The 24,448-nt window shown below is 39.1% G+C and overlaps 1 pseudogene; it reads left to right on the plus strand.

Moving 5' to 3' along the window:
* Positions 1 to 22,637: 22,637 nt before the first annotated feature.
* On the plus strand, positions 22,638 to 24,038 carry LOC130842065 (elongation factor 1-alpha 1-like; annotated as a pseudogene).
* The last annotated feature ends 410 nt before the right edge of the window (positions 24,039 to 24,448 follow it).

Consider the following 24,448-nt stretch of genomic DNA (forward strand, 5'->3'; position numbering starts at 1 on the left):
TCTAATATTGATATTTTACTCCAAAGATGACTACGTCTTTTGACTTTCAGCTCACATGCGTAGGTAAGAAATCAAGGACGTGGAGGAATCAAGATGGCGGCGTAGGAGGACATGCACTCACTCCCTCTTGCAAGAGCACCGGAATTACAACTAAGTGCTGAACAATCATCGACAGAAAGACAGTGGAATCCACCAAAAAAAACCACCCCACATCCAGAGGCGAAGGAGAAGCCGCAATGAGATGGTAGGAGGGGTGCAATCGTGTTACAATCAAATCCCATAAATGCTGGGGAGGTGACTCACAAGCTGGAGAACAGTTATACTGCAGAAGTCCTGAGGGTTTTGAGCCCCATGTCAGGTTTCCTAACTTGGGGGTCCAGGAACAGGAGGAGGGATCCCCAGAGAATAAGACTTTGAAAGCCAGCAGGATTTGATTGCAGGACCTCCACAGGACTGGGGGGAACGGAGACTCCACTCTTGGAGGGCAATAAAGAAGTGTGCTCACCAGGACCCAGGGGGAAGGAGCAGTGACTACATAGGAGAATGAACCAGATCTACCTGCTGGTGTTGGAGGGTTGCCTGCAGAGGTGGGAGGCAACTGCGGCTCACCGAGGAGACAGGGGCACTGGCAACAGGGGTTCTGAGAAGTGCTGATTGGTGTGAGCCCTTCCAGAGTCCACCATTAGCTCCACCAAAGAGCCTGTAAGCTCCAGTGCTGGGTCGCCTCAGGCCAAACGACCACCAGGGTGGGAACACAGCCCCACCCATTAGCAGACAAGCAGATTAAAGTGTCACTGAGCTCCACCCACCAAATCCGATTAAAGTTTTACTGAGCTCCACCCACCCAGCCCAACCCACCATCAGTCCCTCCCATCAGGAAGCACACACGAGCCTCCTAGACAGCTTCCTCCACAAGAGGGCAGACAGCAGAATCAAGCAGTATCAGCACTATTTCATCTTGTGGAACTGAAAATCACAGCCACAGAAAGACAGAGAAAATGAAAAAGCAAAAGACTTTGTACCAGATGAAGGGATAAGATAAAACACCAGAAAAACAACTAAACGAAGAGGAGATAGGCACCCTTCCAGAAAAAGAATTCAGAATAATGATGGCAAAGATGATCCAGGAATTTGAGAAAAGACTGGATGCAAAGATTGAAAAGTTGCAAGAAAAGTTTACCAAAGACCTAGAAGAATTAAGAACAAACAAACAGAGATATGCAACACAATAACTGAAGTGAAAAATACACTAGAAGGAACGAACAGCAGATTAACTGAGGCAGAAGGACAAATAAGTGACCTGGAAGACAGAATGGTGATAACTGATGCAGAAAAGAATAAAGAAAAAAGAATGAAAAGAACTGATGACAGCCTAAGAGACCTCTGGGACAACGTTAAACGCACCAACATGCGCATTATAGGGGTCCCAGAAGGAGAAGAGAGAGAGAAAGGACCCGAGAAAATACTGCAAGAGATTATAGTTGAAAATTTCCCTAACATGGGAAAGGAAATAGCTACCCAAGTCCAGGAAGTGCAGAGAGTCCCAGGCAGGATAAACCCAAGGAGAAACACGCCAAGACATATAGTAGTCAAGCTGACATAAATTAAAGACAGAGAAAAGTTATTAAAAGCAACAAGGGAAAAACAACAAATAACATACAAGGGAACTCCCATCAGGTTAACAGCTGATTTCTCAGCAGAAACTCTACAAGCCAGAAGGGAGTGGCACAATATATTTAAAGTGATGACAGGGAAGAACCTACAACCAAGAATACTCTACCCAGCAAGGATCTCATTCAGATTTGAGGGAGAAATCAAAAGCTTTCCAGACAAGCAACAGCTAAGAGAATTCAGCACCACCGAACCAGCCCTAAAACAAATGCTATAGGAACTTCTCTAAGCTGGAAACATAAGAGAAGAAAAGGACCTATAGAAACAAAAACAAAACAATTAAGAAAATGGTAATAGGAACATACATATCGATAATTACCTTCAATGTAAATGGACTAAATGCCCCAACCAAAAGACACAGACTGGCTGAATGGATACAAAAACAAGACCCTTATATATGCTGTCTACAAGAGACCCACTTCAGACCTAGGGACACATACAGACTCAAAGTGAGGGGATGGAAAAAGATATTCCATGCAAATGGAAATCAAAGGAAAGCTGGAGTAGCGATACTCATATCAGATAAAATACACTTTAAAATTAAAAATGTTACAAGAGACAAGAAAGGACACTACATAAAGATCAAGGGATGAATCCAAGAAGAAGAGATAACAATTATAAATATATATGCACCCAATATAGGAGCACCTCAATACATAAGGCAAATGCTAACACCTATGAAAGAGGAAATCGACAGTAACACAATCATAGTGGGGGACTTTAACACCCCACTTACACCAATGGACAGATCATCCACACAGAAAATTAATAAGGAAACACAAGCTTTAAATGACACAATAAGTCAGCTTGATTTAATAGATATCTATAGGACATTACATCCAAAAACAGCAGATTACACATTCTTCTCCAGTGCACATGGAACATGCTCCAGGATAGATCACATTTTGGGTCATAAATCAAGCCTTGGTAAATTCAAGAAAATTGAAATCATATCAAGCATCTTTTCTGACCACAACACTATGAGATTACAAATCAATTACAGGAAAAAAACTGTAAAAAACACAAACACATGGAGGCTAAACAATACACTACTAAATAGCCAACAGATCACTGAAGAAATCAAAGAGGAAATCAAAAAATACCTACAGACAAATGACAATGAAAACACAGTGATCCAAAACCTATGGGATGCAGGAAAGGCAGTTCTAAAAGGGAAGTTTATAGCGATACAATCCTACCTCAAGAAACAAGAAAAATCCCAAATAAACAATCTAACCTTACACCTAAAGACACTAGAGAAAGAAAAGCAAACAAAACCCAAAGTTAATAGACAGAGAGAAATCATAAAGATCAGAGCAGAAATAAATGAAATAGAGACAATGAAAACCATAGCAAAAATCAATAAAAATCAATAAAACTAAAAGCTGGTTCTTTGAGAAGATAAATAAAATTGATAAAGCTCTAGCAAGACTCATCAAGAAACAGAGGGAGAGGACTCAAATCAATAAAATTAGAAATGAAACAGGAGAAGTTACAATGGACACCACAGAAATTAAAAGCATCATAAGAGATTCCTACAAGCAACTTTCAGCCAATAAAATGGACAACCTGGATGAAATGGACAGATTCTTAGAAAGGTATAACCTTCCAAGACTGAATCAGGAAGACATAGAAAATATGAACAGACCAATCCCAAGTAATGAAATTGAAACTGTGATTAAAAATCTCCCAACAAACAGAAGTCCAGGGCCAGATGGATTCACAGGTGAATTTTATCAAACATTTAGAGAAGAGCTAACACCCATCCTTCTCAAACTCTTCCAAAACATTGCAGAGGAAGGAACACTCCCAAACTCATTTTATGAAGCCACCATCACCCTGATACCAAAACCAGCAAAGATACTACAAAAAAAGAGAACTACAATATCACTAATGAATTTAGATGCAAAAATCCACAACAAAATACTAGCAAACAGAATCCAACAACACATTAAAAGGATCATGCACCATGATTAAGTGGGGTTTATCCCTGGAATGCAAGGATTCTTCAATATATGCAAATCAATCAATGTGATACACATATTAACAAACTGAAGGATAAAAACCACATAATCATCTCAACAGATGCAGAAGCAGCTTTTGACAAAATTCAACACCCATTTATGATAAAAACTCTCCAGAAGGTGGGCATAGAGGAAACCTACCTCAACATAATAAAGGCCATATATGACACACCCACAGCAAACATCATTCTCAATGGTGAAAAACTGGAAGCATTCCCTCTAAGATCAGGAACAAGACAAGGATGTCCACTTGCGCCACTACTATTCAACATAGTTTTGGAAGTCCTTGCCACAGCACTCAGAGAAGAAAAAGAAATAAAAGGAATCCAAATTGGAAAAGAAGAATTAAAACTGTCACTGTTCGCAGATGACATGATACTATATATAGAAAATCCTAAAGACGCCACCAGAAAACTACTCGAGCTAATCAATGAATTTGGTAAAGTTGCAGGATACAAAATTAACACACAGAAATCTCTTGCATTCCTATACACCAACAATGAAAGATCAGAAAGAGAAATTAAGGAAACAATCCCATTCACCATTGCAACAAAAAGAATCAAATACCTAGGAATAAACCTAACCAAGGAGGTAAAAGACCTGTACTCAGAAAACTATAAGACACTAATGAAAGAAATCAAAGAGGACACAAACAGATGGAGGGACATACCATGTTCTTGGATTGGAAGAATCAACATTGTGAAAATGACTATATTACCCAAAGCAATTTACAGATTCAATGCAATCCTGATCAAATTACCAATGGCATTTTTCACAGAACTAGAACAAGAAATTTTACGATTGGTATGGAAATGCAAAAGACCCCGAATAGCCAAAGCAATCTTGAGAAGGAAAGATGGAGTTGGTGGAATCAGGCTTCCTGACTTCAGGCTATACTACAAGGCTACAATGATCAAGACGGTATGGTACTGGCACAAAAACAGAAATATAGATCAATGGAACAGGATAGAAAGCCCAGAGATAAACTATGGTCAACTCATCTATGACAAAGGAGGCAAGGATATACAATGGAGAAAAGGCAGCCTCTTCAATAAGTGGTGCTGGGAAAACTGGACAGCTACATGTAAAAGAATGAAATTAGAATACTTCCTAACACCATACACAAAAATAAACTCAAAATGGATAAAAGACCTAAATGTAAGGCCAGACACTATAAAACTCCTGGAGGAAAACACAGGAAGAACACTCTTCGACATAAATAACAGCAAGATCTTTTTTGATCCACCCCCTAGAATAATGGAAATAAAAACAAAAATAAGTAAGTGGGACCTAATGAAACTTCAAAGCTTCTGCACAGCAAAGGAAACTATAAGCAAGATGAAAAGACAACCCTCAGAATGGGAAAAAAATATTTGCAAATCAACAGACAAAGGATTAATCTCCAAAATATATAAACAGTCATGCAGCTCAATATCAAAAAAACAAACAACCCAATCCAAAAATGGGCAGCAGACCAAGATAGGGTTTTCTCCGAAGAAGACACACGGATGGCCAAGAGGCACATGAAAAGCTGCTCAACATCACTAATTATTAGAGAAATGTAAATCAAATCTACAATGAGGTCTCACCTCACACCAGTTAGAATGGGCATCATCAGAAAATCTACAAACAGTAAATGCTGGAGAGGGTGTGGAGAAAAAGGAATGCTCTTGCATTGCTGGTGGGAATGTAAATTGATACAGCCACTATGGAAAACAGTATGGAGGATCCTTGCAAAACTAAAAATAGAACTACCATATGACCCAGCAATCCCACTATTGCGCATATACCCAGAGAATACCATAATTCAAAAAGACACATGCATTCCAATGTTCACTGCAGCACTATTTACAATAGCCAGGACATGGAAGCAACCTAAATGTCCATCAACAGATGAATGGATAAAGAAGATGTGGTACATACATACAATGGAATATTACTCAGCTGTAAAAAACAATGAAACTGGGACATTTTTAGAGACATGGATGGATCTAGAGACTGTCATACAGAGTGAAGTGAGTCAGAAAGAGAAAAACAAATATCATATATTAACACATATATGTGGACTATAGAAAAATGGTACAAATCAACCGGTTTGCAAGGCAGAAATAGAGACACAGATGTAGAGAACAAACATATGGACACCAAGTGGGGAAAGCAGGGGAGGGTTGGGGGGGGAATGAATTGGGAGATTGGAATACCAAATTGTACACTCTAAATATATGCAGTTTATTGTAAAAAATAAAAAAATAAAAAGTTAAGAAAAAAAGAAATCAGGGACGTAATACACACACACACTCACACAGACAAGCTTTATGGGAAATACGTTTTCTAGGTGACATGGAGGTAAATGGGTTTACTTTTGGATTTTTTAGGTCATTTAAATATGCTCATTTGCTTCATGACGCTCGACAGAGAGATGTGGTATGTAGTGTTTCTGAACATATCTGAGAAATTAACCCCTTTATCAAGGAGCTTCTTATATGCCAAGTGATCAAAAAATAAGTGTGAAAAAAACAAATAAGGATACGGAGACCAACTGTCCTAGAATTGGATGACTCCACAGTTCTCTCATTTGTACCACTCACAGAAACTGCACTTGTAAGGTTATCTGTTACGTCTTCGTTTTTTAAATCCAATGACCGTTACTCAGTTCCCATCTTTCTTCTTGTAGCATTTCACACTATTGATCACTCCTTCTTGAAACTATTTGGCAAGCAGGTCACAACGCAGCCTTATTTTATCCTACTACCTCATTTGTTGCTGCTTCTGTTAACTTGGTTGGAATTCCTTGACCTCTAAATTATGTTGAAAAGCTTAGGAGCTCAGGTCTCAGATCTTTTCTTTTCTCTCTGTTTACTCTCTTGGCAATCCCATTTAATCTAACTTTAAATGCCCATCTATATCTGAAGATCCTCCAAGATGTATATGATTGCATCTTCATTATGCAGCAAGTCAAGAGTAGAATAAGAATTAAGAAATGTCAAGTTTTACATTACAAAATTCTGTGCTGCATATTCCTTTGAAATAAATGTTGCAAAGTGTATTTTTTATTACATAGTATCTCTGTTGGTTAATTTTATCTGTCAGTTTGGAGGGTGGTTTTAGATGAGATTAAACTTTGAGCAAGCAGATTGCCCTCTGAAATGTGGATGAGTCTTGTCCATTCAGTTGAAGGCCTCAATAGTAGAAAAAGACTGGGCTTCCTGAGAAAGAGAGAATTCTCCAGCAGACTTCAGACTTCATCTGCACCAGTGGCTCTCCTGAGTCTCATGCCTACTGGCCCACACTGCACATTTGGACTTGCCAGCCCCCATATTCACATGAGCCAATTTCTTACAACTAATCTCCTTCTATACATATTCACATCCAATAGATTCTGTTTCCCTGGAGAACCCTTACTAATACACCATCCAAAGATTCAAAACAGAGGGAACAAACAAAAACGAAGGAGGCTTACATTTACTTAATATTTTCTGCTTAATTTTCAAAGCTCTGATGATGTGCTTTGAAGTAAGCTGTCTTCTATGCAGCTGTGAGATCCCAGGCAAACATCAAGGACAAAACATCTTTTCTTTCTTTTGAGCTTTTTTCTTTTACGAAAAACAGGCCTCACTTGGGGGGTGAAAATATGTGTTTTACCACGAAAGGAAAAAAAAAGATGCTAAACATCAACAATGAACGTGCTTATTCTGAAGAACAAAGCCCTTTGAGTGCTGTAATACATAAGTGAGGAAAGAGTAATTTTAACCCATTTTGAGAATTTTGAACTTGATAAGGAACTCTATTACTGCCTTGGAATCTCTAATTCCTGGCCTTGACTGACAGCAAGTATGGAAACAAGAACATGCAGGTATACCTATCTTGAAAAAAAACTCAGTTACTGCTTCTTCTTAGGAGAATTTTCTGGTTTTAGTTTGAAATATTCACTCCTGCGCATATTTGAGACAGCGAATATCTTTTGCAGAAATATAATATAAATAACAGACAACAAGAAAACCTTAACAGTTATTTGACTCTTACTATGTGATAGGCTCCTTGTTAAACACTATTATACATTATTCCTCTTGGAACTTATACCACTGTGAGACAAGTACATTATTTCTCCCATTTACAAATGATCATAGTTAGAAAATTTATTAATTGTCATTTGTTAATTTCACTGATATTTCAGTTGAGGAAATACGTTAAAAGTGGTTAGGTGAGTTGTCTAATGATACATGGCTGGTTAGTAGTAAAGCTGAGATCAAAATGCTGGCCAGTAACTACTGTTTGGTTAAGTCACGGTAAATCATTACTGTGCCATTCATTGTGCATTATAGCAGCCTTTCTCAACCAGGGTTTCTTGAAAGAATTAAGCCTTATAGTCCTAAGACATCCATTGTATTTAATGGATGCAGCTATTTTCTCCATGTCTAGAATTCATCCATTAACATATGGCTAACTCCTGTTTGCCTTTTATATCTCAGTTTCAATGTCACTTCCGTAGGGAAACCCTCCCGTCCCCCTGGACATGCTAGATCCCCCTGTGAGTCCTTGGCCCACACTTTTTACTCATAGCCCTTATCACAATTAGGGCTACTGTGATATGTGCCAGTTTCTCCCTCCACTTCCATCCATAAACTACACTGAAAGCGCTGTGAGGGCAGCAGCCAAGTCTGTTTACCACCAACTTCCAGCACCTATCCCCTGGCCTGGACACAGGAGGCACCTAACTATTGATATATGGGGTGCTGGATTCATGAATGAAGTAATGAATGGACTAATGGAACCGGGACGGCACAATGCAGGAACACTGCAACCCCTTCTCGTTTTGCCTCATTTGGCTAATGTGGCCTGGATACGCTGGGAGGCTGACATTCCATCTCCTATACTTGGGCAGGGAATACATTGTTTCCCAAAGATCCATGGTGTCCTTGTTCTAGTCTCATAATGAACAACAGTCATTCCTTCCCAAGAATAAAACCATCTCTCTGGAATCAACATAAAACCCGAAGGAAAGGCAACTAACATTATGTACCTACTATTTGCCAATCAATTATGTATTTTATTTGATTTTTCACATCAGTTCTACAAAACAAATATAATTCCTATTTTTAAAGGTAATGCAATTGAGACTCAGAGAAGTTAAATGCCTTCTCATGGTCACAAAAAAAGGCTAATCTGAAATGTGGACCCATGTATGTGTGGTTCTAAAGCCCATGCTATTTCTAATATACCAGGCTATGGTGGAGGACGGTGTCATGGTGAGCCATTCTTAGTTTGAGTGCCACTGGGAGAGCCCATGACTGCCTCTCTGTTTGCCTCTAAAACCTAAAGGTATAGAGGAGGAGAACCTCTTAAAAAGGGAGGAAAGAGAAGAGTATACATAAAGAAATGGGACCAGGTGTACTTCTATTTATTCCTCAAATCTTTATTAAGTACCTATATCAGGCACAGAGGCTGGGAACAAAATATGACTGTTTTTTTAAAAAATAACTTTAGATTTACAGAAAAGTTGTAAAGATAGTCCAGTGTTCCCTGTCTACCTTTCACCCAGTTTTCCCGAATGTAAGCCTCTTATACAACTATGGAACATTTATCAAAATCTAGTAAGTTAAGGGATGCAGATAAGAGTTTGCATGCCACAACTAAGATGCCCACATACTGCAACTAAAGATCCCGCATGCCACAACTAAGAGTCCGAATACTGCAACTAAGAAGGCCACGTGCCACAATTAAAGACCCTACATGCTGCAACTAAGACCTGGTACAGCCTAAATAAATAAATAAATAAATAGCTATTTAAAAAAATTAAAGAAAACTAGTAAGTTAACATTGGTATATTACTATTAACTAAGCTATACATTTCACTATTTTTTTCACTAAATCTCATTGCATGCTGAGAAATTACAGCCTAGAATGTTCATACTTATAGAAAATGTTATTTTAAATAGACTTTAGTTATATTTAAAGGAGAAGACCTTTGTTTCATGATGGAAATACATAGTTTTAGTTTCAGTGAGAGATAAATTAGGTTTAATTTAATTACACATACAAGTGCCATGGGGCTATGACTCTACTGAGTTGTGAAATAGACAATATGAAATATCATTGATTTATATAATGCATTAAAAAGTGGTGAGGTTCATGAATTAGACCTTCTAACTTAACCCTCCTGGACAGATGTTTCCAAACGGTGTGATTATAATAACATCATTGAGAACAACAAAAACAATATCTGATATCTATTGTAGAGGAGGAAGAAATTTTTCTCTACCCTTCTAGGTTCTTCTGACTGGTCTAAAAATTAAAATGGCATGAGAGTTAACAGGAGAAAATCAAACAAAAATTTAGTAGCACGTATGCATGGGAGAGACTGTGGAGAACTAAGTAACTCGCCACTGTGGCTGAAAACTTCACGTTAAATACCATCTTCAGCTACAGACAAAAAAGGGTGCTGGGGGCAGTGGTTTGGGACCTCAGAGGGGAGGAGGGCAACAGACATGAAGATGGAAAAGCAAATGTTTGGTAAACAAATGTTTGCTGGGCCAGGCAGAGACAATGGGACAGAGAGAGGAACTTTAACAGACTTTGCTAGGATCCTCCCTGTCTACGCACCTAGCTCACACTATAGTTATCTATGGTAATAGTTCCCTTCCTAGAACGGGTCCTCTATCTACATTCTTTAGGCAGTTAGGAGAAAGGTCAAAGTTTCTTCCTGAGTCTTTTGGGGCTTGATTGTTTTCAGCCAGAAATAATCCACATGCCAAAGAGACGTTTTAGGGTGACAAATTTTCCTCCCCTACACTACTAAGAACATAGTATATGCCAGTTATAGTTCTTTTTATTCTATGTTATTATTTTTTCTAACTTTATTGAGATATGATTGACAAATAAAAATTGCATATATCTAGGTTGTACAATGTGATTTTTTAACACGTACAGTGTGATGATTTAATATATATGTATAGTGTGAAATGATTCTCAGTCAATTTAATTACGATATTATGATTTGTAAAAAGAAATATGTATCTGGTCTTTGACCCCTTTCCTGGCACAGAGCTCCCAAAACCCTTGGAATTTTCTGTGGTAAGAGCAATCAAGGTATCTTTTGTTATGTTAATAAAATGACTTTTGGAAAGCCCTTGAGTAACCTCCAGAATGGGGGTTGGTTGCCCCAGAACTGACCAAAAATAGAGGGTTGGAATTTTCAGTCCCACCCTCTATGACCTCTAGGAAGGGCCGATGGCTAGAGGTAGAATCAATTGTCAATAGCTAATGATCTAATCAATCATGCCCATGTAACCAAGCCTCCATAAAAACCCAAAAAGACAGGTTTAGGAGAGTTTCCAGACTGGTGAACAAGTGGAGGTTCGGGGACAGTGGTGTGCTCAGAGAGGGCAATGAAAGCTCCATGCCCGTCCACACATGCTGTGCCTTCAGAGTCTTTTCCATCTGGATGTTCATCTGTATCCTTTATTGTATCCTTTTTTAATACAGTGGTACACAGTAAAGTCAACAGTTTTCCTGAATTCTGTGAACCACTCTAGGTAGATACTGTCAGAACTGAGCTAAATTGTAGGGCACACAGCTTGTTTGTGAGAATTGCTTGGCATGGGGAAAACACCCCCCATTTAGTGACCAGAAGTGTCAGAAGTGAAGTGCTCTGAGTGAGCGTGGTAGTTGTGTTAATTAAAGGAGAAAGACACATAGGAGGGAAGAACTGGAGTTTTTCCTGATATTCAATTGGTGACTGTGTTGTGTTTTTCTACTTCATCATTAAACACATCCATCACCTCACACTGTTACTGTTTGTGTGTGTGTGTGTGTGTGTGTGTGTGTGTGTGCGTGTGTATGATGAAAACACAACATTTGCTCTCTTAGCAAATTTCAAAGTCTATAACACTGTTATAAACAAAGAACAACAAAGAGATTTTCTCACCATCCTGTTCTACAAGGTCTACGTCATACCCTCCTGCAGCTGCCCACAGACAGTGCACTCTGAGAGGAATTCAGGATGAAAAACAGGATAAGGCAACCTGTGCTTTGGAAAAACAGGCCCCATAGATAGTTCAATGTATATCTCAGGAAGAATTGTAATGAACCCAGATTCTTACATTTTCCCATACATAGAAAAGCATTAAAATTGTTAACTTGAGATATCTGCTCTTTGTGAATACCAGTAATCTTTTACCAAAATGTATGCTTGACTGCACGGATTCCTAGCCAAAAGTCACATACAAGCTGGTTTCTCTCCTACCTCTTTGGAGCAGCCCCCTCAGAGCTACTGAGAGGCTGTCTCCCAGGCTATAGTCCTCAGTAAGACCCTGAATAAAACTTAAACTTATACCTCTTATGTTGCACATTTTTCTTGAAGTCTACACAGTACTACTAACTATAATCACTATCCTGTTCATTAGAGCCCCAGAATTTACTAATCTTATAAAGGAAAGCTTATACCCTTTGACCAACACTTCTCCATTTCCCCTACCCTCCAGCTCCTGGCAACCACCATTCCACTCTCTGGTTTGACTGTCTTCCTGTGTCTAGCTTATTTTGCCAGCTACTGTTCTAAGAGTTTTATGTCTTAATTGATTTAATCCTCAAAACACCTATCTATGCAAATTAACATTAATGTTGAAAATAAATTAATATTCAAAAAGAAATGGCAACTGGTGAGTTGAAGGCAAGATATTTTGCTCAGTGTTAAGTTTTGAGGTTGGTTAGAATGAGAAAGTAGGGAAGTATTTAAGAAACATCTTCTGTCTCCTAATTTACAGGTTAGTGAACTGATGCCCAGAGGTGACAGGTAAATCACAGTAGTCACATAATAATTCTGAAACATAGGGTTCAATTCTGGTATTTCGTAACTTTTACATAATTCACAGTTTTTCTCATCTCATCTATACAACCAAAGGCTGAGAAATAAATAGATCGATGGAATAGAAAGGAGAGCTTTGAACCAGACCTGTGTGTCAAAATGTAAGGTATGATAAGTGGAGACAGAATTGATTGCTTAGTTCAGTGATTCTTAAGGTTGGCCCTCCAAAACATGGGGATCTCTGATACTTCTTCAGGCGGTCTGAAAAGTCAGAAACATTTCTAAAAGGTATACTGCTATAACCCACATGGATAAATAATTTTAATTTCCTCAATTAAAAAGTATAAAGGCTTGCTAAGACCAAAGATTTTGGTCTGGCTTAGAGATGGACTGCTTAGTTTGGGTAGAATTGGTTCAGTCTTTGGGGAGAAATAAAGCTAGACTCTACATAATTTATAAAAGAAAACGCATATAAGCATAAATCACCACTATGTATTTTATAAGCATATTCAAGATGTCAAACTACAGTGAGTATTTGTTTAATGCAGGAAAATAGGAATGAGTTTGGAGGTTCAAGATAGGAAAACAAGAGGAAAATGCTGCTGAAGTGGACAGATCGTAGTGTAGTATGCCATAACTTAAGTGTATTAGTAAATCTACCTTCTGCAACTGAAGTTGTGAAAAAAAGAAAATCAAAGTCAAGTTTTTGTTGTATTGCATAGTATGGTTTTAACTTTCGTCATAACAAATGCAAGAGAATATTAGAAGACAAGAATCTGGTGTAAAAATTATGTTATGATTCTATGAAAATGTCTTATAAATGAAGTGCTTAAGGACTTCCCTGGTGGCACAGTGGATAAGACTCCGTGCTCCCAATGCAGGGGGCCTAGGTTTGATCCTTGGTCAGGGAAGCAGATCCCACAGGCCGCAACTAAGAGTTCACATGCCACAACTAAGAAGCTGGTGAGCCTCAACTAAGGAGCCCACCTGCCGCAACTAAGACCTGGAGCAACCAAATAAGTAAATAAATAAATATTTAAAAATAAATAAATGAAGTGCTTAAATATTTATAGCATTAACTATTTATAGGTAAATATTGATGACTTGAAGATTAGTTAGATAGTGATTCACACACATCTGAAAAACTTCACTCAGCCTTCTCAATTTCCCAGCAAGCTGATGATAAGGTTCTATTCAAGAACTTCCACTATACATGATATTACTGTCAAGACTCTCTTCTTTTCTAGCAATAAAAAGTCTCTCTCTTGGGGAAAAAAGATGGTGGCGAAGTAGAGAGACGTGGAGTGCATCCCTCTCCACAGATGCATTGGGAATGCACGGAAGGACGCAGTAATTCCCACAGAGAGCCAGCTGAACACCAGCAGACAGCGTCGGACACCAGAAAGGGCTGCGGGGAGCCCGACATAGCCGGTAGGGAGGCATCTACGAGGGCTCAAAGAGGGTGAAGCGGCGGAGCTGTGGCAGACGGGAGGGAGTGAGAAACATACGGCGGGTCCGCAGCGCAGTTCAGCGTTCCTGGACCGAGACATCGATTCGCGGCTGAACGGAGGGTCCGGGAGCGGGAGCGTGGGAACCAGAGAGCTGGTTCAAGGTGAGAAACATTGTTGCCGGTAGGGTGATGGACCGAGAGGACAGGAGGGAGGAGGTCCGCGGAGAGGAGTGCCCGTCCCTGAGAGCTGCCCGGCCATGATGGCAGCTGGAGGCTGCAGGCTCACGGGCGGGGGGGAGGAGCCGCGCGCGTAGCCTCTCCCTCTCTTTCCATGCCTCTGCAACAGGCAGTGGAGAGACGCCCTGCAGGCCACCTAAGGCGCTCAGGGATAACAAGCACCCTCAGGCACTCGGGCGGGGCTAGATTAAAACCCCTTGCAACGCCAGCAGCAGGGAGGCTGCCAAGAGAAAAAAAAAAAAAAAAACAACAACAACAGCATCAAAAAGAAAAAAACCCCGAGAGAGGCCCAACTCTAAGACTTTCTGTTTAAGCCTGAGCCACCAGCGTCCCTCTGGAACAGGCACCTCCAAGCCTGACTGAAACAACAGTGTGCCACTGCTCACACACTCCCAGGAGAAGGAGCCACTATTGTACCCTCTCCCTCCGCACACACCAACGCTTACAGACGAACAATAAAAGAACCTCTGCTGGTCACAGAATAACGCAAAAAAACCCAAGGCAAGGAGAAGGACAATTACAGCTGAGACGCTAAGGAAACAGAAATAGTAGTATCAATACCTATTGAACTGGTCCATTCTGGGATCAGTTCTGGATTTTTTTTTTTTCTTTTTCTCTCTCTCCTTTTTTTTTTTTATTTTTTTGTTTTTTGTTTTGTTTTGTTTTGTTTTTTTCTTTATTAAATACGATCTTAGCCCTAAGGGATCTACAAGTTTTATAACATAATTTTTTAATGATATTTTTTATTCTTTTTTTTGCCTTTTTATATACTTCTATATCTAGCTAAGTTTTCGGTAGTATGGACAAAATATCTCTCATACTTACCTTTCATCCCTATCTTTTATAAATTTCTATTCCTTTCTTTTTATTTGCATATTTCCAACCACATTACGCTCCTCTGTTCCCCTTTCTTCCAGCCATTTTAAGTTTATTTTATCTTAACATACTTATAAGCAACACTATAGGTCTGCTCAGACTCCTTGCTCTATTCTCCAGATGATGCACTGCCTTGGTATTTAATATTAGGCTTTTGTCTTTATCTTAGTTCTTAGTACAGTTGTCTAATTACATTCTGAGAATCTCCATTCTCTCTGGTGGTACTCTGGCTCTTTTCTATATTTGATCCTAGCTTACAAAATCTCCCTGGATTGATGTTTGTATGTGTAGGGTGTTATTTGTTTGTTTGTTTGCTTTTGCTTTTGTCTCTAATTTGTTCTGTTTCAGTTGTCAATTTCTGTTGGGTTTCTCTTTGAATATCTGATAGCACACTGGGGTTCTGTCAGGTCTTTCTAGAGCCTTATGTCCTAACAGATTCAGTAATTGTGTGTCTTATACATGTATGTGTTTCCTAGACTTAATATTCGTTTAATCCAATACTTGGACATTAGTCTGAGGCTTGGACAGTCTTCTATAAACACCTCTATCGCCAGGACAAGCAACCCCAAAAGTTTGGACAACCATGAGGAAACAAAGAAACACCATGCAGGCAAAGGAGCAGGGAAAAAACCCACAAGACCAAATAAATGAGGAGGAAATAGGAAAAATGCCTGAAAAAGAATTTAGAGTAATGATAGTAAAAATGATACAAAATCTCGATAACAAAATAGAGAAAGTACAAGAAACAGTTCATAAGAACTCAGAAAAACAAACAGCAATGGATAACAAAATAACTGAAATTAAAAATACTCTAGATGCTATAACCAGCAGAATGACTGAGGCAGAAGAACGAATAAGTGAGTTGGAAGATAGAATGGGGGAAATAAACGCCACAGAGCAGGAAAAAGAAAAAAGAATAAAAAGAATAGAAGACAGTCTCAGAGACCTCAGTGATAACATTAAGCGTACCAACATTCAAATTATAGGCATCCCAGAAGAAGAAGAAAACAAGAAAGGGTCTGAGAAAATATTTGAAGAGGTTATAGTGGAAAACTTCCCCAACATGGGAGGAGAAATAATCAAGTCCAGGAAGCACAGAGAGTCCCATACAGAATAAACAAGGAGAAATACACCGAGGCACATATTAATCAAACTAAGGAAAATTAAACACAAAGAAAATCTCTTAAAAGCAGCAAGAGAAAAGCAACAAACAACATATAAGGGAAAACCCATCAGGATAACAGCCGACCTATCTACAGAAACTCTGCAGGCCAGAAGGGAATGGCAGGATATACTGAAAGTCCTGAAAGAGAGAAACCTACAGCCAAGAATACTCTACCCAGCAAGAATCTCATTCAGATTTGAGGGAGAAATCAAAAGCTTTCCAGACAAGCAAAAGTTAAGAGAATTCAGCACCACCAAACCAGCCTTACAACAAGTGCTAAAGGAACTTCTCTAAGTAGGAAACACAAGAAAAGGAAAACACCTACAAATACAAACCCAAAACAATTAAGAAAATGGTCATTGGAACACACATGTCAATAATCACTTTAAATGTAAATGGATTCAATGCTCCAACCAAAAGACAAAGACTGGCTGAATGGATACAAAAACAAGACCCTTCTATATGCTGCCTACAAGAAACCCACTTCAGACCAAGGGATACATATAGACTGAAAGTGAAGGGATGGAAAAAGATATTCCATGCAAATGGAAGTCAAAAGAAAGCTGAAGTAGCAATACTCATATCAGACAAATTAGACTTGAAAGTAAAGACTATTAAAAGAGACAAGGAAGGACACGACATAATGATCAAGGGATCCATTCAAGAAGAACATATCACAATGGTAAATATCTATGCCCCCAATATAGGAGCACCTCTATACATAAGGCAAATGCTAACAGCTATAAAAGGGGACATCGACAGTAACACAATAATAGTGGGAGACTTGAACACCCCACTTACATCAATGGACAGATCATCCAAACAGAAAATAAATAAAGACACACAAGCTCTAAATGACACATTAGACCATCTTGACTTAATTGATATTTATAGGACATTCCATCCAAACACGACAGACTACACTTTCTTCTCAAGTGCACATGGAACATTTTCCAGGATAGATCACATCTTGGGTCACAAATCAAACCTCAGCAAATTCAAGAAAATTGAAATCATATCAAGCATCTTCTCAGACCACAACGCCATGAGACTAGATATCAATTACAGGAAAAAAACTGCAAAAAATACAAACACATGGAGGCTAAACAATTCACTCTTAAACAACCAAGAAATCACTAAAGAAATCAAAGAGGAAATCAAAAAATATCTAGAAACAAATGACAATGAAAACACAACAACCCAAAACCTATGGGACGCAGCAAAAGCAGTTCTAAGAGGGAAGTTTATAGCAATACAGTCCTACCTTAAGAAACAAGAAAAAGATTGAATAAACAACCTAACCTTACACCTAAAACAACTAGAGAAAGAAGAACAAAGAAACCCCAAAGTGAGCAGAAGGAAAGAAATCATAAAGATCAGAGCAGAAATAAATGAAAAAGAAAGGAAAGAAACCATAAGAAAAATAAATAAAACTAAAAGCTGGTTCTTTGAGAAGATTACCAAAATTGATAAACCATTAGCCAGACTCATCAAGAAAAAAAGGGAGAAGATGCAAATCAACAGAATTAGAAATGAAAAAGGAGAAGTAACAACGGACACCTCAGAAATACAAAACATCATGAGAGACTACTACAAGCAACTATATGCCAATCAATTGGATAACCTGGAAGAAATGGATACATTCTTAGAAAAGTACAATCTTCCAAGACTGAACCAGGAAGAAATAGAAACCATGAACAGACCAATCACAAGTACAGAAATTGAGGCAGTGATTAAAAATCTCCCAACACACAAAAGCCCAGGACCAGATGGGTTCACGGGCCAATTCTATCAAACATTTCGAGACGAGTTAACACCTATCCTTCTCAAACTCTTCCAAAATATTGCAGAAGGCGGAACACTCCCAAACTCATTCTATGAGGCTACCATCACCCTTATACAAAACCAGGCAAAGATGTCACAAAAAAAGAAAACTACAGACCAATATCACTGAGGAATATAGATGCAAACATCCTCAACAAAATACTAGCTAATGGAATCCAACAGCACATTAAAAAAATCATACACCATGATCAAGTGGGGTTTATCCCTGGGATGCAAGGATTCTTCAATATACGCAAATCAATCAACGTGATACATCATATCAACAAACTGAAGGATAAAAACTATATGATCATCTCAATAGATGCAGAAAAAGCTTTTGACAAAGTTCAACATCCATTTATGATAAAAGCTCTCCAGAAAATGGGCATAGAAGGAAATTACCTCAACATAATAAAAGCCATATATGAAAAACCAAAAGCCAACATCGTTCTCAATGGGGAAAAACTGGAAGAATTCCCTCTAAGAACAGGAACAAGACAAGGGTGTCCACTCTCACCACTATTATTCAACATAGTTTTGGAAGTTTTAGCCACAGCAATCAGAGAAGAAAAAGAAATTAAAGGAATCCACATTGGAAAAGAATAAGTAAAATTGTCACTCTTTGCAGATGACATGATATTATATATAGAAAACCCTAAAGACTCTACCAGAAAACTGCTAGCACTCATTGATGAGTTTAGTAAAGTAGCAGGATACAAAATTAATGCACAGAAATCTCTTGCATTCCTATACATTAACAACGGAAGAGCAGAAAGAGAAATTAAGGAAACTCTCCCATTCACCATTGCAACCAAAAGAATAAAATACCTAGGAATAAACCTGCCTAAGGAGGCAAAAGATCTGTATGCAGAAAACTTTAAGACATTGATGAAAGAAATCAAAGACGACACAAACAGATGGAGGGACATACCATGTTCCTGGATTGGAAGAATCAACATCGTGAAAATGTCTGTACTACCCAAAGCAATTTACAGATTCAGTGCAATCCTGATCAAATCACCAATGGCATTTTTCACAGAACTAGAGCAAGAAATCTCACGATTTGTATGGAAATGCAAAAGACCCCGAATAGCCAAAGCAATCTTGAGAAGGAAAAATGGAGTTGGTGGAATCAGGCTTCCTGACTTCAAACTATACTACAAGGCCATAGTGATCAAGACAGTATGGTACTGGCACAAAAATAGAAAGGAAGATCAATGGAACAGAATAGAGAACTCAGAAGTAAGCCCAAACACATATGGGCACCTTATCTTTGACAAAGGAGGCACGAGTATACAATGGAAAAAAGACAGCCTCTTCAATAAGTGGTGCTGGGAAAATTGGACAGCAACATGGAAAAGAATGAAATGAGAACACTTCCTAACACCATACACAAAAATAAACTCCAAATGGATTCAAGACCTACATGTAAGGCCAGACACTATCAAACTCCTAGAGGAAAACATAGGCAGAACACTCTAGGACATACATCAAAGCAAGATCCTTTTTGACCCACCTCCTAGAATCATGGAAATAAAATCAAGAATAAACAAATGGGACCTCATGAAACTTAAAAGCTTTTGCACAGTGAAAGAAACCATAAACAAGACTAAAAGGCAACCCTCAGAATGGGAAAAAATAATTGCCTATGAAACAACGGACAAAGGATTAACCTCCAAAATATACAAGCAGCTCATGAAGCTTAATACCAAAAAAGCAAATAACCCAATCCACAAATGGGCAGAACACCAAAATGACATTTCTCCAAAGAAGACATACAGATGGCCAACAAACACATGAAAAGGTGCTCAACATCACTAATCATCAGAGAAATGCAAGTCAAAGCCACAATGAGGTATCACCTCACACCAGTCAGAATGGCCATCATCACAAAATCTGGAAACAACAAATGTTGGAGAGGGTGTGGAGAAAAGGGAACTCTCCTGCACTGTTGGTGGGACTGTAAGTTGGTACAGCCACTATGGAAAACAATTTGGAGGTTCCTTAAAAAACTAGAAATAGAACTACCCTATGATCCAGTCATCCCACTCCTGGGCATATACCCAAAGAAAACCATAATCCCAAAAGAAACTTGTACCATAATGTTTATTGCAGCACTATTCACAATAGCCAGGACAGGGAAGCAACCTAAATGCCCATCAACAAATGAATGGATACAGAAGATGTGGCATATATATACAATGGAATATTACTCAGCTATAAAAAGGGATGAGATGGAGCTATATGTAAAGAGGTGGATAGAACTACAATCAGTCATACATAGTGAAGTAAGTCAGAAAGAGAAGGACAAATATTGTATGCTAACTCACATATACGGAATCTAAAAATGGCACTGATGAACTCAGTGACAAGAACAAGGATACAGATACAGAGAATGGACTGGAGAACTCGAGGTATGGGAGGGGGCGGGAGGTGAAGGGGAAACTGAGACGAAGCGAGAGAGTAGCACAGACATATATATACTACCAACTGTAAAATAGTCAGTGGGAAGTTGTTGTATAACAAAGGGAGTCCAACTCGAGGATGGAAGATGCCTTAGAGGACTGGGGCGGGGAGGGTGGGGGGGACTCGAGGTGGGGGGAGTCAAGGAAGGGAGGTAATACGGGGATATGTGTATAAAAACAGATGATTGAACCTGGTGTACCCCCCAAAAAATAAATAAATAAATAAATAAATAAATAAAAAGTCTCTCTCTTTACCAAGATCAAACAAATGTCATTTTTTTCATACTAAGAGTATTAAATATTAGTTAAGAATAATACAAAGCAGTTAAAAATGCAAGTGCAGAGGTACAACAGGACTAGGCCATAGTAAGTACTGGTAGTAAAAAGTTTGTCTCATATGTATTTTTTATATCCTAGGAATATTGATAAAATTGTTTCCTTACAATTTATAAATTTATTTTTGTCTACAAAGGAAGGAATTAGCCTTGTTCAGCTCTTTCCATCTGAGCCTAACCACTGTGCTCTCAGAAACAGACCAATTTAGAGCAATGGTATCCAAAGTAGACACTGCAAAAGAAGATCTATTGGAGTGCAGAAGGAAAATAATAAAACTCTATTTGTATTAGTTTTTATCTCATTCTTTTACAATTCTATATGAATTTTCATGCTTTCTATGCATTTATATATGTGTGTGTATGTGTGTGTAAATGTATATATAACTAAAATATATTAAGGGGAATGTTCAAACATTTTTAACTGATGAGGAAAATAATTTTGAAAGTTTTCAGGGCACTTAGCAGTGTACTTAGAGTCTTCTTATTATTGTCGAATTTCATTTAGGAGATGGCTGGGTGCAAATGGGTCAGCAATTCCAATTCCCCTGCCTAATGACCTTAGCTCTGGTCTAGCACAAGAGAACATATCAGAACAGTGGTCCCAGGAAAAGCATTTGTCCTAATCCTTGTAGCAAATATAAGTGTAGTTTCAAGGTCTGATAGCACTCAGCTTTCCTTATTGCTCTTAAAGTGGTTCTGTAGAAATCTATTTCCATCATCTCATCCCTGTTACACCTCTGTTTCTGCCCCATTTTTTCTAATATTTCCATTGGCATCACTGCCTTTACGTATCTTTTTTTATCGTCTTCTATTTTGTTTGTTTTTAACACTAATATACAAAGAATTGCACATATTTAATGTGTACAATTTGATGGATTTGGACATATGCAAATACCCGTGATACCATCACCACAATCAAGGATAGAAATGTCTTTTGCTTTTAGGGCTTCCTAGGTGGCGCAGTGGTTAAGAATCCGCCTGCCAATGCAGGGGACATGCGTTCTATCCCTGCTCCAGGAAGATCTCACATGCCGCGAAGCAACTAAGCCTGTGCGCCACAACTACTGAGCCTGCGCTTTAGAGCCCATGAGCCACAACTATTGAGCCCATGTGCTGCAACTACTGAAGCCCATGTGCCTAGAGCCCATGCTCTGCAACAAGAGAAGCCACGGCAATGAGGAGCCCATGCACCACAACGAAGAGTAGCCCCCACTCACCGCAACCAAAAGAAAGCCCGCACACAGCAAAAAAAGACCCAACACAGCCAATAAAAATAAAGTAAAAAAAAATGTCTTTTGCTTTTAATTTCAAAGACGTTCTGTATTTGCAGAAAGTATGCAAACTGAGAGAAGAGGGGGCAAAAATCAATAAATAATAAAATCAGAAAGCACTGATTGAGGAAACAGGCACAGAGGTCCATTTATGAATTAAAATAACTTCCTAAATAGTCTCGACATTTAAATAATATTTGGAAAATAACCTCAGTAAAGATCCAAGGCTAATTTCTTTTTAATAGAACATGATAAATATACAATTTCCAATTAATTGGGAGGAGTCTACGCCTACTCATGAAAATCTTGAGATCCCACTAAATTATTCTTAAATCACAGATACAGACACCAAGTTTTCCTTTTGTTATGTATGAGACATTTCCTTCTTTGTTAAGAATTAACATGAATTCAGGTTAAAAATAAGAGAATGCCAATCAAGATATATTACACTTTTTCGCAACGGGTTTGTTGCCAGGACACAGATGTCATGAAAACCACCGCTAACCCTAAGCAAAAATGGGAAGGGAGAAGACCCACATCAACATCATTGTCACTGGACATGTAGATTCGGGGAAGTCTACCACTACTGGCCATCTGATCTACAAATGTGGTGGGATCGACAAGAGAACCATTGAAAAATTCAAGGAGGAGGCTGCCGAGATGGGAAAGGGCTCCTTCAAGTATGCCTGGGTCTTGGACAAACTGAAAGCTGAACATGAGCGTGGTATCACCACTGATATCTCCCTTTGGAAATTCGAGACCAGCAAGTACTATGTGATCATCATTGATGCCCCAGGACACAGACACTTCAACAAAAACATGATTACAGGCACATCCCAGGCCGACTGCGCTGTCCTGATTGTTGCTGCTGGAGGTGGTGAATTTGAAGCAGCTATCTCCAAGAATGGGCAGACCCGTGAGCATGCCCTTCTGGCTTACGCTCTGGGTGTGAAACAACTAATTGTTGGAGTTAACAAAATGGATTCCACTGAGCCACCCTACAGCCAGAAGAGATACGAGGAAATTGTTAAAGAAGTCATCACCTACATTAAGAAAATTGGCTACAAGCCTGACACAGCAGCATGTGTGCCAGTTTCTGGCTGGAATGGTGACAACATGCTGCAGCCGAGTGCTAACACGCCCAGGTTCAAGGCATGGAAGCTCACCCATAAAGATGGCAATGCCAGTGGAACCACGCTACTTGAAGCTCTGGATTGCATCCTGCCACCAACTCACCCACTGACCAGCCCTTGCGTTTGCCCCTCCAGGACGTCCACAAAATTGGTAGTATTGGTGCTGTCCCTGTGGGTCGAGTGGAGACTGGTGTTCTCAAACCTGGCATGGTGGCCACCTTTGCGCCTGTCAATGTAACAGCTGAAGTGAAGTCTGTTGAAATGCACCATGAAGCTTTGAGTGAAGCCCTTCCTGGGGATAATGTAGGCTTCAATGTCAAGAACGTGTCTGTCAAAGATGTTTGTCGTGGTAATGTGGCTGGTGACAGCAAAAATGACCCACCGATGGAAGCGGCTGGCTTCACAGCTCAGGTGATTATCTTGAACCATCCAGGCCAAATCAGTGCTGGATATGCACCTGTGCTGCATTGTCACACAGCTCACACTGCTTGCAAATTTTCTGAGCTGAAGGAGAAGATTGATCGTCGTTCTGGGAAAAAGCTGGAAGATGGCCCCAAATTCTTGAAATCTGGTGATACTGCCATCGTTGATATGGTTCCTGGCAAGCCCATGTGTGTTGAGAGCTTCTCCGACTATCCTCCTCTGGGCCGTTTTGCTGTTCGTGACATGAGACAGACGGTTGCTGGGGATGTTATCAAAGCAGTGGACAAGAAGGCAGCTGGAGCTGGCAAGGTCACCAAGTCTGCCCAGAAAGCTCAGAAGGCTAAATGAATATTCCCCCCAATACCTGACACCCCAGTTGTAATCAGTGGTGAAAGAATGGTCTCAGAACTGTTTGTCTCAATTGTCCATTTAAGTTTAATAGTAAAAGACTGGTTAATGATAATGTATGATAAAACCTTCAGAAGGAAAGGAGAATGTTTTGCGGACCATTTGTTTTCTGTTTTTAAATCAGTACTTTTTAATGGGAACAACTTGACCAAAAAATCTGCAACAGAATTTGAGACCCATTAAAAAAAGTTTAATGGAAAAGAAAAAAGAAAAAAAGATATATTACAAATAAGAGACAGGGTACAAAAACATAGTTTTCCTGACAAAACGTGATTAGCAGATTTATTTTTGATGGAGTGCTTCAATATTTGTCATGATTTAAGATATGATTTCAAACAATATCTGTTCATTTCTAAGAATTTT

The sequence above is a fragment of the Hippopotamus amphibius genome, chromosome X (assembly GCF_030028045.1).
Source record: "Hippopotamus amphibius kiboko isolate mHipAmp2 chromosome X, mHipAmp2.hap2, whole genome shotgun sequence".
NCBI classification, from domain to species: domain Eukaryota; kingdom Metazoa; phylum Chordata; class Mammalia; order Artiodactyla; family Hippopotamidae; genus Hippopotamus; species Hippopotamus amphibius.